This window comes from Oratosquilla oratoria, chromosome 42, assembly GCF_046742065.1.
Source record: "Oratosquilla oratoria isolate Oo_2021 chromosome 42, ASM4674206v1, whole genome shotgun sequence".
Taxonomy (NCBI): Eukaryota; Metazoa; Arthropoda; class Malacostraca; order Stomatopoda; family Squillidae; genus Oratosquilla; species Oratosquilla oratoria.
This window is the reverse complement of record NC_134818.1, coordinates 16,298,402-16,313,401: the sequence shown is the minus strand read 5'-3', so window position 1 is coordinate 16,313,401 and position 15,000 is coordinate 16,298,402. Positions and strand designations below refer to the sequence as shown.

General features: G+C 40.6%; 1 protein-coding gene across 2 annotated transcripts in view; it reads right to left on the bottom strand.

Moving 5' to 3' along the window:
• The window catches only part of LOC143021324 (uncharacterized), a 491,448-nt gene that overhangs the window by 277,096 nt on the left and 199,352 nt on the right, over nt 1–15,000 (bottom strand). The gene's annotated exons all lie outside the window — the stretch shown is intronic.

Sequence of the window (15,000 nt, the reverse complement as noted above, 5' to 3'; positions counted from 1 at the left end):
GAATCTCCTGCCACGCTTCACCAATATATAAATATATATATATTGTGATGGCCCACCATCCTCCATGTATATAAAATTATCTGTATCTGTGTTATCCTGTACTTGTTAGGTAATTACGTATGTACGGTAAAAACTGCTTGTATACTTTATGGGATCTACTCTCTCTAAGCCGACGGACGTGAAAACCAGTTCTGTCCGGCTCATCCTTCGCCTTCCTCCCGTCCTCGCCAACTGTATATAATGCCTGCCGGCTCCTAGAGCGAGCAGACTTTCGTTGGCTGAAGCGACGCGTAACTTTATCTCTCCCATATTGCTTTTGCTCTAGTACCGTGGCGTCACCACGTAATCTATATTCTCATGACTTAGTTTTCGGTGGAGGAATTAATTGTCAATTGATTAATTTTGTTGTTGTAAAGTTCTTATATTTGTTTTGTTGGCTTTTTGTTATTCATTAAATTAGTTATTTATGTTAACTTCCGTTTGGATTTGCCTTACCCACATCAAGGCCACTAAGTACGAACCCCTCCTAGACATATTTCCTTATATCCTTGCGGAAGGTATAACATATAATGGGGGCCCGTCCGGGATCCTCTTACCCGAACAAAAACTAAGAAGGTGTGAGATATACGAGCGAAACGTAATACATAAGTTACACTTGCATTCCCACAACCATCGAAATTGTCCATCTGTCCGGTAAACTTGCAACTCAGTACCCCAGTACAGTAATTCAGTTAATCGTAAATACGCCATTGCACATGACCACGTTAAACTCTTGCAGCTGTATATTTCGTAAGAGTACTGAAGTAGGATCCGTTTAGGATACGTGTGAGAACGTTAATTCTATCCTACTTACGGCATGTAGTTTTGGTTAATGTATTCTGTCCCAAATATTTATAATATTCGTGGGAGTCGAGTATTATAATTCTACTTGTATCTCTTGTCCGGTATACCACGTAAGCGAACCAAGCGTTCTACCTTGCTGAGTAGCAACTGTTAGCGAGTAAAAATTTCGCGATGTCAGAACTGAATATCGAAAATTTTGTTGAGAACCCCTCGGTGGAAGAACTGATAATTCAGAACCCAAATAAAGAATGTCTAAAAGAAATAGCAACAAGATGGGAATTAACATATCCAGCGAACATTAGTAGAACTGAATTAGTTCAACTAATATTGAGTCACATAGATCAGTTAAAGAAAACGGAAGACGAAGACGGAGAATTTGAACGCTTAGAACAAATAGTTGCAGCCAAATTAGACATTAGCCCTACGAAAGAGACTCAATTAGACCCTCTAGAGTATCAGATACTTGAAAGGAAGATGAAACATGAACTGCAAATTAAGGAACTCGAAGTGCAGCGTGAAAGAGAGCAAAGAGAGTATGATAGAGAGCAAAGAGAGTATGATAAAGATAGAGAGCAAAGACAACACGAACTTGAAATGAAACGACTCGAACTATCGACCCCAAGTCAACAAGTGGTTTCAAATTCAAGTAAGTTAGATATTTTGCAGTACACCAAACTTATTCCCTCTTTCTCAGACGAGAATCCAACCTTATTTTTTCGAGAATTTGAAGATGTAAGTAAACATTTTGCAATTCCCCAAGCAGATTGGATATGGTTAGTTAAACCAAAGTTGTCCACAAAAGCGTTACAAGTATGTAACAATCTGGAAAATAACACTGATTACGAAACGGTCAAACAGACAATTCTTTCCGCTTATGAAATTTCCACCGAAGGTTATCGACAAACATTTCGAAATTCAAACAAACTTAGCCATCAGACATACATGGAATTCGCGTCAGACAAACTACGAGCGTTAAGAAAGTGGATTAAATCGGCATCAGACGATAATCTTGAGAAAGTAGTGAACTTGATCGCGTTAGAGGAATTCGTGCGTAAAATTCCTCACTACTTGAAAATTCACATTGTTGACAAGGAGGAATTTGACCTTATGAAAGCAGCCAAATTGACTGATACCCTCTCATTGATTCACAAAAATGTTGGAAAGGACAGTAACCGCCAACAACCTCATGTAAAACCAACTAGTGGTAGTAAAGATGGGAAAATTGATAGCCCTAGTTTCCCTCTTTGTTTCTTCTGTAAGAAACCAGGACATGTAATTGCAAATTGCCCAGACCCAAAATGTAAAGTAGCTCAAAAGAATATAAAATCTGTAGCTTCCTTTAACCATTCTACTGCCAATTCTGTAGATCCTTTTCAGCCCTTCCGTTCAACGGGAACAGTATCACTTGGTCCAGACCACGTAGAACACAACCTCCGAATAGTACGGGACACAGGAGCAGCACAGTCCCTGCTACTTCAGTCAGCACTGCCGGGAGTCCAACGTAATTATACAGGAGAACGTGTATACTTGCAGGACTTCCACAATCCCTTCTCAGTACCTCTGGCAAAGGTGCACCTGAACTGTGGACTCATCAAGGATACTGTCTCCGTAGGAGTAAGTGAAACGGCAACCCTACCTGTTCCTGAAGCAGATTTTATATTAGGTAACGATCTAGCAGGAGAACTAGTACATCCTCCTTTAATTGTTTCTAATTCTCCCCTACCATATAACCCAACTTCTACCATAGAGCAAACCCAACCCAACCTATTTCCAACCTGTGCTATCACACGATCCCAAGCGCCAGCTAACCAACCAACTCTTAACTCTCCAACCACCCCAACCACCCCGCTTACACTACCCTCCGAGCTGAGCATCAAAGAGGCTCAACAGAACGACCCTTCACTAGTTCCCTTGTTCAATAAAACCATTCCCAAGGAGGATATCCTACATACTCCTTCCTTTTATTTGCACGAAGGAATACTAATGAGATTGTATAAACCTCGTCACTTTTCTGACGATGATATCTGGGCAGAATGTCACCAAATTGTTCTACCTGTTAACTTGAGGACTCAGGTAATAGAGATTGCTCATGCTGGACACTCAGGACACTTAGGTATTAAGAAAACTTATTTACGACTCTTGTCAGAATTCTTTTGGCCTGGCATGAAAGCAGAGGTAAGTAGATTCGTTAAATGTTGCCACACTTGCCAAATAGTAGGCAAGTCAAATGAGTCTATTCCTCCGTATCCCCTTCAACCCATTAAAGTACCTAGTGAACCCTTTCAGAAACTAGTGATTGACATAGTAGGCCCGTTGCCTAAAACCAAGAAGGGTAACCAGTACATTTTAACAGTTCTTTGTCCCACTATCAGGTACCCTGAAGCTTTTCCTTTAAAGAATATTTCTGCTAAGAGTGTAATTAAGTGTTTAACTCACATGTTTACTTCCTTTGGTATTCCTCAGGAAATACAGTCAGATAGAGGTTCTAATTTCACTAGCAAACTCTTTACCCAAGTCCTCAAGGAATTAAATGTTAAACAGTCTCTGTCTACAGCGTACCACCCCGCCAGTCAGGGAGTTCTAGAACGATGTCATCAAACGTTAAAGAATATGCTACGTAAATTCTGTTACGAGGAAGACCGTGACTGGGATGAGGGATTGCCTTTCCTCCTCTTTACGCTCCGTGAAACACCATCCGAAGCTCTGGGTGTTTCTCCCTTTGAATTGTTATATGGAAGGAAGGTAAGGGGACCCCTCAAGGTAATCAAGGACCATATCATATCTTCTTCTACCTCACCTTTACAGTCTATTAACCAGTATATTGTTTCCCTTAAGGATAACCTAGCCAGAATTCATTCCTTTGCTTTGAAGAACCTTGAACATGCACAAAGTAAAATGAAGGTTAATTTTGATCAGAAATCTCGTAAGAGAGAATTCAAGGAGGGAGATATGGTTCTTGCATACATTCCTATATCTGGACAGCCTCTTCAAGCTAAATACCATGGTCCTTATAAAATTCAGAAAAAGATGTCAGAATATAATTACGTACTAGAAACCCCTGACAGACGTAAAACTACTCAACTTGTTCATGTTAACTTGCTTAAGCCATACCTTGCCAAAATACCACTAGACAGTTCAGTCAAACCATTGCTTTCGCTAAATCATGGTCCCAGTAAAATACGTATGTCAACCGACCGTCCACGAGTCCACGAACCGACGTTGCCACATTTCGATCCTCCCACAGTCGGCAACAACAGCGACATCTTGAACAACCTACTTTCGTACCTTAACCACTTGAATCCTGATCAAGCTAAGGAAATTTCTGAAATTATTTCTAGTCACAGATCCTTGTTCCGAGATAATCCTGGCCGTTGTAACCTGACGTCCCATGAAATTCAACTGTATCCAGGAACTTCTCCTAGCCACCAGCACCCGTACCGACTGCATCCCCAGAAGAAGCTGATCATGAAAAGAGAAGTCAACTATCTAGTGCAGCACGGTTTGGCAGTTCCCAGTAATTCCCCATGGGCCGCTCCGTGCGTTCTGGTCCCTAAAGAAAACGGACAAACTCGACTGTGCACGGACTACCGCCGAGTGAATGCAGTTACCATCCCTGACGCTTATCCTCTTCCCCGCGTCGACGACTTAATAGATAAGGTGGGACAGTCCAAGTTTATTACAAAAATTGACCTCACAAAAGGGTACTACCAAATTCCCTTAGCTCCACAAGCTCGTCCCATCTCTGCATTCATCACTCCCTTTGGACTCTATGAATACACCGTCATGCCGTTTGGGTTACGTAACAGTCCGGCTACGTTTCAACGTACCATGAGTAGCCTATTACAGGACATTGATGGAGTAGCGGTATATTTAGATGATATAATAATATATTCTTCTAATTGGCAGAACCATATACACCTACTAGATGTCGTAATGTCCCGAATGGAAGAAGCCAACCTCACCGTCCAGCTTTCCAAAACCGTCTTCGCCCAAGCCACAGTGACGTACTTGGGACACGAGGTGGGACAAGGCGTCGTCCGGCCGAAACGAGCCAACATCTCGGCCATTCTCGACTACCCGGCTCCCGCTACTCGGAAAGCACTTAGGCGCTTTCTGGGTATGGCCGGATTCTATAGGAAGTTCTGCCCAAACTTCTCAGAGGTATCCTTACCCCTCACCAGGATGACAAGCTGCTCCATACCTTACTCCTGGACTCCGGAATGTCAGAACTCTTTCCTGCTCCTAAAAACCTTCCTCACACAGGAGCCAGTTCTACGTTCACCTAACTTTGACGTCCCCTTCGTTCTCCAGACGGACGCAAGTGATCAAGCCGTCGGAGCTGTTCTACTCCAAGAAGATGATGGGATATTGCATCCTGTCGCGTACCACTCAGCTCAACTAGATAAACACCAAAGGCAGTATTCGACCACCGAGAAGGAGCTACTGTCTATCATCTCTGCCCTGCGGAAGTTCGAATGCTACGTAACACCCAGCTCGACCCCCTTACGGATATTCACGGACCACAATCCGTTAATATTCCTTGAACGGAACAAGAACAATAATAGGAGGCTATTACGTTGGTCCTTGTTCCTCCAACAATACCTCCTCGATATAAAATTTATCAAGGGTTCTGAAAACCTCCTTGCTGATGCCCTTAGCCGTCCTGATTAGAACTCCCAACTCGTCTGTTCTCCTGAGTTGATGAGTTCTAGGGGGGGTGTGTGATGGCCCACCATCCTCCATGTATATAAAATTATCTGTATCTGTGTTATCCTGTACTTGTTAGGTAATTACGTATGTACGGTAAAAACTGCTTGTATACTTTATGGGATCTACTCTCTCTAAGCCGACGGACGTGAAAACCAGTTCTGTCCGGCTCATCCTTCGCCTTCCTCCCGTCCTCGCCAACTGTATATAATGCCTGCCGGCTCCTAGAGCGAGCAGACTTTCGTTGGCTGAAGCGACGCGTAACTTTATCTCTCCCATATTGCTTTTGCTCTAGTACCGTGGCGTCACCACGTAATCTATATTCTCATGACTTGGTTTTCGGTGGAGGAATTAATTGTCAATTGATTAATTTTGTTGTTGTAAAGTTCTTATATTTGTTTTGTTGGCTTTTTGTTATTCATTAAATTAGTTATTTATGTTAACTTCCGTTTGGATTTGCCTTACCCACATCAAGGCCACTAAGTACGAACCCCTCCTAGACATATTTCCTTATATCCTTGCGGAAGGCATAACAATATATATATATATATATATATGTATATATATATATATATATATATATATATATATATATATATATGTATATATATATATATATATATATATATATGTATTATATATATGTATATATATTCATATATATATATTATATATGTATATATATTTATATATATATTATATACATATATATATGTTATATATATATATATATATATATATATTATATATATATATACATACATATATGTGTTAGACATTCCTATTCGTCCCCTCTACAATTTTGATGATTATAGTCAACCACGAGATCACACATTACATATGATATATTATTCTGTGAAAGAAAAACTTGATGACTTTAAGTCCAAAATGTTGAAATATCAGAATAGGAAGGCTACGCCTACATTAGTATTGGTGATCATGTTTCTAAAAGCATACCTGACCGCCAATCTAAACTCAATTGTAGATTTACAGGTCCCTTTTTCGTGACTGAAAAGTTGCATCCCAATAAGTTTAGGGTCTTTGATCCATCCCACGGACTGAGTGAAGTATTGCACGTAGACACGATTAAGGGAACAAGAGTGCCTATCACTGCATTTGCACGGCCTCACCCAAGGCCCACTGTACAAACTATGCCTTATAATCTCCGTTCAATGGGTCCAATGTTATAATATTTGTATGTGTACATTGCTTATGTTGTTATCCGTGATTGCCTTGATCTATATTTTGTACTTTTAGCCATTAAGTGTATTGTCTTGATCTGTATAATGTGTAATTTTTGTAAATCTATTAAGTGTCATGTCCCAAACGTCCGGCATTTATTATCTTTAGTCTAAAACTCGTGCCAGTACTTATATATATGCATATATTCATTTATGTGTTGTTATATTCTTTTGTATAGATATGTTTGTGTGTTATGTATGTTTTCTAGTATAGGGTGTGTTCATGTACACTTTTTCCCACACCTTTGTACGTACACTATGGTGTGTGTGAAGTAGGCTATCCTTTTACGTGTTCTTTTGCTTCGGTATTCCCCCCCCCCCAGTTTGCTCGGTGGGGTCACCGAGTGGTGGTGGCCGAGCGATCTGATGGTCTACGTATAATTTCCCATTTATTATATTAATAACCAGTGTGTATATTATTAGTCTTTAATACTGTCATTGTGTATTTTGCAATTGTGTACAAGTATGTTTGGGATATTGTTAGTCTTTAATATTGTCATTGTGTATTTTGTATTTGTGTACAAGTATATGAATTTGGCACCAAAACAAAGCGTGGGGTCAGTTGTAACTCAGTATCCGAAGTGTACGCACGTGTAAGTCGGTTGTAGTGCTTTATCGAATTGTGATTTAATACACTATTTCACCATTAAGATATTTTTATTAGCCATCCTACTACACACATATGTATATCGATATAACTATGTACATATATGTATATACATGCCTGAAGTATATATGTAAGGATTGTCAATCCGCAATCTGATGTGCAGGGAGGAGAGGTAGTAGATATTTACTATTTTTTGCCCTTTTTCCACATTTCTATTCCACTTCCCCTTTTCCATTTTTACCTTCTCCCTTCCCAACTCCTCTACGTTTTTCTACTTCTCAAATTCCTCCTGAGAAACCTCTACACCTTCTCTTTAGTCCAGACATTGATTACACACCTTGTTCCCAAGCACTCCTCTCCATCATCTATCTTCTCCCCTTCTTTCTTTTCTTCAGCCTCGTCTTAGCTTTGTCCTGTTAGCGTCGCTTACTTTCCATTCCCCCTTTGTCCCTTCCCGTTGATATCAACACCAGTTGCCGCGTCAAGAGAGACAGATGAAGTGATTACGGGTACAAGGGCCCAGAACAGCCAGAAGAGTGTTCGCCTCCCCTCCTTTCTTTTGGCCCTTCGTCCAGCGGGCACATTCTTTAAAACCAAACACTTCTGGAACGCGTTCCTTTAAAGGTTTTTTGGTCTTGTCTTTTTCGATCTTTCCTTTTACCCTCCCTGGGTCTCAGAGCTTCCACCATATTTTCTTATTTCTGTCTCGCTCTATTCTATTTGTTTCCTTTTCTCTCTTATGTCTTCTTTTTCTCATTCCATTTTCCACTTTTTTTCTTTTTAAATTTTCACTTCCTCTTCAATTTACTTTTTTTTTCTCTCTTTCTACTCCTTCCTTTCCTCTACTGTTATCCCCTTTTGTGCTCATAGTTCTCTTCCTTTTCAATTTTTTCCTTTTTCTTATCCTTTTCTTCATCCTACTCCACCTATTCCCCTTCTCCTTCTCTTGCCCCTTCTACTTTTCTTCTTACTCTTCCTCCTCCCTCTCTTTCTCTTCTCTTCCTTGCCCACACCTCCATCCTCTTTGCCTTTTACTCGTCAAATTTTTCCTGGTCATCCTCTTCCTCGTCGTTCCTCCTTTGCCTCTTCCACCCCGTCTTCATTTTCCTCCTCTTCTTCCTCTTCCTACTCCTCTTCTTGTCCTCCTATTTCCCACGTGTGACCCGTCCTCCCTTTCCCTATTCGCCTGAGTGACAACTAACAAAAGAATATTTCTCTCCTTTTGTCCTCAGTTCTGTCAACATACATCTTCTCTGTCTTCTGTTACCCTCTCCCCTCACACCCCCTCACCCCCTACCCCTCCTTCTCTCACTCCCTCCCTTCAATCTCTCCCTTCATTCACTTTAGTTGTTTTATCCTCACTAGACACACCTTTTCATTGCACACTTCTTTGGGTCCATAATCCTTTCATCTTTTTCCCCCTTTTCAATTATCACTTTTTCTTCCTATTCGCTTTTCTTCATCTTTCCTTCAGTTTTTCCTTACATCTATTCTATTTTCTTCTCGTCCTATTCTCGTCCCTCTCTGTCCATACTTCCTTCCTCTCATTTTCCTTCTCCTCCTCCTCCTCCTCCTTTTCATATTCTTCCTCCGCATCCCCCTTTGTTTCATTCTTCTCCTCCTAATCTTCCTCCATCTTCTACCCTCTCCCCTCCTCCTCCTCCTCGACTCTTCACACTTTCCTGTAACAATCATCCAGCTTGGCGTCATCTTCGCAATTTCTCGCTATTGTTTCTTCCTGTCCTACATACTCACTCCTCCTCCCCTCCTCCTCGTTCTCCCTCTTCATTCTCCGGCTCCCCCTCCCCCCTCGTCCCTCCATGCAACAAACTATGATGGGAGACTCCTTCTCATTCCTCTCTTCCTCCTTTTCCTTCTCCCCACCTCCTCACTCTCCTGCTCTTCTTTTTCCTCCTTGTCATCCTACTCCTTCTCCTCCCCCTCCTACACCTCCTCCTTCTCCTCCCCCTCCTACACCTCATCCTTCTTATCCTTCTCCTACCCCTTCTTTCCTCCTGCTCCTCCTATTCTTCACCCTCTTTCTCTTTCTCATCCCCTTTTCTTCTCTTTTTCTTCCATTTCCCCTCTTCCCTCTCCTCCTCCTTACCCTCATACTCCTCGTCCTACTCCTCCTTTTCCTTCTCGTCCTTCTCCTCCTTACTAAGCCTTCTCCTGGTATCGTTTCCATTTGTCTTTCTTTTCGACTTCATCTCTTCCAATCACCTTCAGTTTCCCTATCACATCACCACATTCTTTTTCTCCTCTTTCCTCTCTATTCAGGTTCTAATTTATATTTGTAATGATCTTTTTCTCTATTTACCCAACCAATCCTCATTTCCACTTTTTTTTTTTTTTTTTTTTTTTTTACAATTTCTTGACACTGCTATCACCTTCTTAACAAGTTATACTTTTCCTGAGTATTAGCCTTTCATCACATCTGATAAGTTTTATCTCGATTTGTCCATTTCTAATTATGCTCATCAATATTCCCAGTTGCCACATCGTCCTCTGTGTTTTTTCTTTATTCACTTTTTCTCATTAATTTGATTTATTTTCCTTTGGAATTTCTTTGGCGGATTATTAATTCTCTTTTACAGTTATCAACCATGTTGTCCCTTCACCGCTCTATTCTTTATCCGATTTCCTTTGTATTTCTTCTTTCATTTCTTTTCTTAATATTTTCTTTTTCTTCATCGTCTCATATCACGGTTCCTTGCCCATGACCTCCTCCTCCACCACCCCTTCTTCTTCATCCTTGTCTTCTGTCCAAACTCTCCTTCTCCTGTTTTTCCTCCTGTCCCCTCTACTTTTGACTCTGTCTTCTGTCTAACAAATTCCTTTTTCTTCTCTTTCTCCCCCTGTTTTCATTCCTCCTCAACTTCTTTTCCTCACTCTCCTTTCCTTCACTTTTCCCTCCTAGTCTTCCCTCCTCTCCAGTAATCCCCCCAACCTCCACGGTCGACCTTGATCTCACATTCCTCCCAAAAATATTTTTCAATTTTACTTTCTAGTGCCTTACATCCTATGACCTCCGTCTTTCATCTATCTTTTCCTCTATCCACATAACTTCTACTATCCATCCACACATCCCCTATCCATCCTCTCAATTTAAGGTTATCTCATCGGGCACTCCAACTACCACACTTCGCTCTATCCACAATGTACTTAAACTATCCACGCACCACCATTTCTTTTTATAAACCGTCTTCGTGCCTATCCGCACACTTCCACCCACCCTCCTCCTTCCCTAAGACACCACTTCCCTTATTTCATATTCTCTCTGTTTCTTCCCTAAACCTCGCGTGCTCCTTCCGCCTCTCGTTCCATATCGTTCCGTTTCCTCACCTTGGCCGTCAACATTTTCCACGGCCAACACCCCCCCACCCCCACCCCCACCCCCCTTCTCCGTACACCTACTGCCTAGGTAGCATATGCTGCCTAAACTCTTGCCAACGCATCTTTAATCCACCCTTTGCCTTTGGCAAGTCTTACCGGGCTTAGTGGCATCTCGGTTAGTAGAGGTTTTAGTGTCGAAAGAGGCGCAGAAGAGGGTCCGGAGGCTCAGGTGCTAGTGGGGGAGCTCTTAGTTTCCAAATATGCCATCGTGAGAGCGCATGACAAATTAAGTTTTCCGGGGTTTAATTTTCACGCTTTGGCAGGTGGAAGACGGTATTTTCGTTCTGTGTTTTATTTTGCAGGGAATAATCTTCCTCTTCTTGTGAGATTCAAGGGAGTAAAGATAAGTAAACAAACAAATTTTCAAATATAAGTGCGAGGGATGAATGCAGCATCTGAGTGAATTTCTTTTGAAAAGAAAAGAAGAAAGTTCTTTTTATTTTGAGGGACAGGAACCACATATGATATGAATTTCAAAACGCGAGAAAGAAATCATCGATCGTGGACTTCCGAAGACGGCAAAGGTTCTTTACGTCACTCCTGCTGGAGATAAAGTTCGAAAGTGTCCAGCGAGTGAACTTCGTTGAGGTCTTCGTCAAGAGGGTCTTGAGATAAGGACCCTTGGAAGGCTGGAAAGAGGCTCTGAGATCCTCATACGGAGCCATGAACGTTAGCGTTAGTTTAAGGTTAGAATTTTCAAAATTAATTTTATCTTTTACTTTATATCTAATCATCTGTTCATATATTTATACTTAATTCATATCTAACTACCCATTTATTTATTTACTTATACATCCATACATTTATCTATTTACTTATTGGTATATTTTATTTATCTGTATACTTGTTATAAATATATTTTCGCGTGCATGACATGCATCGCTATGATCACTGGCTCCACGGTGGTCGAGGGGACGTTTTCTTTTGACACCCGAGACGGGAGGACCAGAGTGAGTGATTCGAGCTCCCTCGGATTGGCCTTATGCCAATGCAGGTTGAAACCTAACGCCCTTGGGAATATACAGATCCTGAGTGACGTGGTTGATCTGACCTCCTCCTCCTCCTCCTCCTCCTCCTCCTCCTCCTCCTCTTTCTTTTCCTTTTCCTCCTCTCCTTTCTTCTCTTCCTTCTTCTCCTACTCTTGTTGGTCACGGAAAGAAGGAGAAGAGAGAAAGAGCGAAGAATTAGAAGTGGATATGTGGATCAGGGGCAGGGGTGAGTTGGAGTGAAGGCAGGAGACTAGAGGAAAGACGAGGAAGGGAAATGAAAGGTAGAAGAGATGAGTAAACGGGAGGAGGTGAAAGGAGAGGAGAAAGGAGAGGAGAGAGGAGGAGGAGGAGAAAGAGGAAGATGAGGAGGAGGAGAAGGAAGAGGAAGAGGAGGAGGGTGGTTATGTATATATGCGGAAGGGGCAGTCATGGTACTGAAAGAATGAGAGAAATCGGAGAGGAAAGAGTCGAGTGAGTGATACACTGGAGATAAAAATGAAAAGAAAAGAAAATTGATATACGAGATGCAGCGGGCAGAGAAGAGGTAGGGGAAGGAAAGGAACATGGGACAGAGAGGAAAAGGGAAGAGAGAGGAAGGGAAATGAAGGAGAAACAGTAATCTTGTGGTAGAGTGAGGCGGAAGGAGGAAATGGACGAAGAAAAGAAAGGAGGAAAGAAAGGAGAAAGGAAGGAGGGAAGTAAGAGAGGAATGAAGGGAAACAAGAGAAGAAAGTAAAACATAAAGAAGAAAGGGAAACAAAAAGGAGAGGAAGGAAAAAAGAGAGGAAAATAGGAGAAAAAAAAGGAAAAGAAAAGAAAAAATAAAGCGTATAGATGTATATATGCATGTATATATTTATCTGATGTATCTATGTCTTTACTTTACTTTTATTAGGAATGTCCCCTGTGGGGCTACAAGAGAAGGATGCCTACTCCCAATCCCTGTTCCCTTCCTTCTCGCCACTTACGATCCAAGTGGAAATACTTGGTGGCAGTATTCTTTTCCCCCACCACAGGGGGCTGTGGGGAAGAGGGGAATGTCTATTGAGGAAGGACGGGAGAGGACAGAAGACAGGGGTGAATGGAGAATGGTTGTATATGGATGATGTTGTGATGCATGAGGTGGAATGGGCGGGGGGATGGGGGGTGAGGTAGTATGTGTGAGCAAAATTTGACGCAGCCCCAAGGGATTTCTCCCCGTCTTCTCCTTTTATGCATGGGGGGCCGGAGAGGGGGTCGCCGATTTAATGAAGCGGCTCTGCTGTGGATGTGCTGTGTCTTGCGACACTGCTTCTGACCCAGGGCAGTGGACAAGGTCCAGGGATGACCCGTCTTCCAGGAGGTGCTAGGATAAGAGGGAGGGTGGAGGGGTGTGGAGTGTATTCAGGGATGGAATGGGTGGGAATAAATTTATGCCTTTTCCTTTTTGGCTACCTCCCATGTAAGGGGGAAAAAGCCTTGGTATATGTATGTATGTATCTATGTCTACATATTTATGCATATATGTATCCATGTATTCATGTACTGTGTATGCAAGTATTTATCTACATATGCATTTATGTATGCAATTATGTGTATGTAGCTATATGTGTGCGTATACATTTCTTTATGTACTCTCATACATGCACATAAGCTGTTATTAGTACAATACATTTGATCATATTTACAGACCAGGAAAGGTTCTGTACAATAGTATATTGTTTGTCAAGCTGTTGGCATATGTGCTATGTGTACACTTGCGCCATTACACATAAACAAAATTTGAGCTTCACGCGATGATATAAAATTGTTCATTACTGTCCTCTTTGTATGCACAATGCATCAAAATAAAATCTACAACTGTTTAACTGCCAAACAAGGCAAACAAAACATTTAAAACGATTTGGGTCATTGTGATAACTTCATTACATTGCCCTTACATAATTTTTGGTCTGCTGTAGTTGTTTGTTGGTCTCTAAATTCACATCACAACTGTGCATATCAGGTTTGAGTCCTAATGTCTACTGGTGAATGTCAATCGCCCTAGATGTGGAAAGGGTTAAGCTATTCCCATACCCATATCATAAACATCAAATCATAAAGTCACAAATGGACACGTTTGATCAAAATAAGTACATTTGAAGATGGTGTAGCATTGATTTGCTTGCATTGGATCAAAACGAAAAACAAGCACATACAAACACAACCAGACACACACAACCACATGCGGAACCATGAAATCTACAAAACACATGATATGTATACGCGTGTGCTTGTGTGTTTGTGTGTGTGCATTTACTTGAAGTTGTTTAATCACATCTACACATTATACCGTACTCACTCTATCATCCTGGTCCAGCACGAGAGTTCTCGGTGATATGTTTCGAGTTTATCTACCTTTGCAAACGGCGCTTACCTGGAATATAAAAAAAAATATTGTTAATTATTTTCATCGTTTGAACTGATTAAAATTCATTAAAAGAATTCTATCGTAAAAAAAAAAAAAAAAAAAAAAAAAATGGAACACGTATATTCCCCGTAATATACAATAATTATTTTGGTGCGGTTGTGAGTTCATTTATTTGGTCGTATATTCATCTGTTTATCTATTTATATCTTTCCTATTATCTACTCATGTTTTTATTATCTGATTATTTTTTTTATTTTTTTTATCTATTTTTATGTAGGTATACATTTACTCATTCCTACTCAATTTATTCATTTTCTATTTTAGATATTTTTAATAAATGTGCATCCAGTTGTTTCATAAATCAGTCTTTCTTTCACGTCTTCTTTCTTACCAATTTATCATTATATTAAAGAGTAAAAATACCAAAAAAACTCAATAGAAAAATCGGTAAACAAGCGAAAGAAGTAATAAATATTAATGTGTAGGACCACAGTCCACCTAAACATAATACGAAGTACAGTATGAACACAAAATAAATAGCATCTCTTCGACTTCTACGGCTGTAAAAAGTCATGATCCTAAGCATATAAAAAGTCATCAAATAGCGTCAATCATTTGTAAGGTCCCTTTCTTAGCAAAATCAACTGTCTCCGCTGGTTTCTCAAAATATCTTTAATACCCAAATGTCTTGCTAGCTTGTTTTCAACCCAGTCAGTGGGCTGGGGCAGTAAGATCCTTTCATTTATTAAAAAAAAAAAAAAAAAAAAAAAAAAAAAAAAAAAAAAAAAAAAAAAAAAAAAAAAAAAAAAAAAAAAAAAAAAAAAAAAA